General features: G+C 40.8%; 1 pseudogene; it reads right to left on the reverse strand.

Annotated features, from left to right (window-relative positions):
- Positions 1–873: 873 nt before the first annotated feature.
- LOC149833199 (aldehyde oxidase GLOX pseudogene) lies at positions 874–2,538 on the reverse strand (annotated as a pseudogene).
- Positions 2,539–3,026: the final 488 nt, after the last annotated feature.

Raw genomic sequence — 3,026 nt, forward strand, 5'->3', positions numbered from 1 at the left:
GTAGGATCGTCTGTTGGATGTGCACAGAAGTAGAGAGAGAAGGGAGAGAGAGTGAGAGGGTTGATGTTCATGGCTTTCTCCAAGGAGAACTCTTTGCCTTCCTTGATTTTTTCTCTAGAGAGAGAAAGGGTTTTATAGTGTTTTACGAAGAAAGAAGAAGAAGACTTTTAAGAGTCAACATCATCCTCGACTTTCTGGATGGAGGACATGTTTGTCCTTTTTTTGAACTGTTTGTTTTTTCTTTTTTGAATGAAGGGTATTTTTGTCATTTTCTCAAACCATCGCTTTATGAGAAGAATAGCAAGAAAGGGTATTGAAGTCTTTGCAACCACACCAGACTCCAATGCTAAGTGATGTCAACATACACGGGAATACGAGCCCCATGTGCTTGTATACGTGATGCTCATTCAGACCCCCGAACACAGACGTGGGATTCAGTGAATCATCGGGGGGAACATACACCACCCTCTCAATCCCCTCAATCGAGTTTTTTTCTGATAAGGTTACCGGCAGCTAGGTTTTTCAGTAAATAGTTTTTCACTACTGTTTTTATTGTGAAGCATCGCTTTAAGCATACTTTATGAGCATTTTAACACCAACACGAGCACAATATTCATAGTACATAAGATATTCATAACAGAAAAATAAACAAAGACTACTATTAGTGTATCTAGAACATGTAAACATGGAATTAAACATACAACCAAACAGGTAAATAAACTATGATCATGTACAAGATTAGTAACAGGCCGTAAATCCAACTTTCAAAGTATTCTTTAAAAAAAAAATGGTTAGCTTGAATTTTATCGAAAGAACTGACAAAAGAAAGAGGTAATATTAGACCACCAAGTTTGCTCAATGAGCTAGCTACTTTCAATGGATGAATCTAACCCACTGACCCTCACTAGGAATACCCCCATTAACAACAAAAAGCAAATAATAACCAGAAGGTGCAGCAACATTATTAGGAGCCACCAAATCAGCATGAGTTGCACCAGTCACCTCTCTCACTAATTCCACACATTCCAACTTGAGCATTCTCTGGTTCATGGCTATGGAGTGTGTAGTGAAGGGTGGTGAATAAACATGAAAACCCATCTCTTTGTTTGGTCTCCTCATCAGTATAAAATGAACAGTGAACCTCTCTCCATATCTAACAACTGCTGCATAACCATTTGAATCATCACCAACTTTAAGATTGCTAGCCCTTTGGCCAACATAAAACTTGTTCATGTAGTATGGAGCAAAGGCTTGAACTCTTAGTTCTGTTGGGTAGGCCACATTGGTAAAATTGTATCTTACATTTGGGTTACTGCCTGCCACTAAGATCCTCCCATCTGGCAAAAGTATAGCTGATGAGTGATACATTCTGGGTATGTCAGTAGCTTCTAGATATGAGAATCTGTGACCAAGAACCTTAGTTGGTCTATAAAGAAATGGCCTTAGCTCTGGGTTTACTGCACCGTTCCATCCTGCACTCCCTTGCTGTGCACCATTAATGATCAGAATATCACCTGTGGGTTGGATTATCATGTCATTCATCAATCTAGGAGCAGGCATCTCTTCCATTTCCCAATTGGGATTTTCATCTGTGATCACCATTCTCCCACATGTGCTTAAACCCTTCAAAAACTTCTCCTCTCTGGATTCTGTATATGCATATGGGCTTGCACCCCCACATATCATTATCTCAACCTTCTTGAACCCATCCGAGTGATCCAATGGAAGCATGACAGATGAACCAGTGCTTGGGTAGTTTCTAGAACCTTCCAACCTGGGGAAGTACTTCACTACCCTACCATTCTTGTAATCCAAAAGGATAGAGTCATGGTTTGCAAATATAAACAAGTTTCCATCAGAAGAAAGATGAAGGAAAGGGTAGAGGTTATCTTCTTCCTTCCTATCATAAGTCTGCCCCAAGAAGGGTAGTGCAAACACACTCGGTTGAGCAGAATCCTTAGGAAAGAACTCATAATTGAAGGATTTCCTACCACCAACTATAATCACACGATCATTTTCCGGTAAGATCTGATTGGAAGCATACCACCGGTCTGCGGAGAGTTCTGAACTGGATTCTATCCAATCACAGTTCTTTTCAGAGCACGGTACAAAGTATCGTACTTTCCGGTATCCGTCGTCAAACCCTCCTGTCTGCAAGAGTGTGCCATTGCTCAGAAATGAGCCGGATGAACACCAGGTGTCCGTTCGCAACCAGAGAGGCCTAATGGAATTGGATGATACCTCATACTCAACTGAGTGAGCCCAACACGATCCATCATTTGTGTCTTGGGCTGACATGGTGCAATTCCGGCCGTCGAGCCGGTGCCGGAGATGGAAGGCCGATGGGCCGGCTCCCGTCTGATCAAACATGATAACTGTGTTCCTGTGTGTCAAGGCCATGTGCATGGCCACAACTCCAGAGTTGCTCCTAAGCAGTTGCCAATGCCCAGCATTTCTACCGCTTACTGCATATAACTTATAATAGCTGCATATGCATAACAAGAACATGTGGAGAACCAACAATCTGGTAAGTGCCATCATTCACTAATTAACAGCTTGGCTTCTTCTAGTTGAATAGAGCTAAACACTTGCAAAATTCAATTATTTGTGTGCCAGAAAAACAAATTTTCAAGGCAAGGAAGGTTGGTGTCGCTCTCTCACACACACCAGAAAGTGAAGGAGATGCAAGTCAACAGAGATTAAATAATTTTGGTGCATTCCAAGTATAGACCTCATGTAATAAATAGGTTTAGACCAACCACTCCATTTACATGATAGCTTTGGACCTATTTATAATCAAAGAGCATATAAACATAATTGTGTGATCATGTTTGGTTTGTGATTTAAAAAAGGGCAGGTTCTTTAATATAATGTGGGTGTTCTGGTTTTCCTTTAATCCTGCAAAGATTCACTCCCTAGAATTGATGAAAACAAGCTTTGAATGTGAAGGACATTCTCACCAACCACTAGTTTGGATAATATAAAAAGCTCTATATTTGCTTTGGGGTTTATCTCTGGGCACATCT

This window comes from Nuphar pumila, chromosome 7, assembly GCF_984573655.1.
Source record: "Nuphar pumila chromosome 7, dmNupPumi1.hap1.1, whole genome shotgun sequence".
Taxonomy (NCBI): domain Eukaryota; kingdom Viridiplantae; phylum Streptophyta; class Magnoliopsida; order Nymphaeales; family Nymphaeaceae; genus Nuphar; species Nuphar pumila.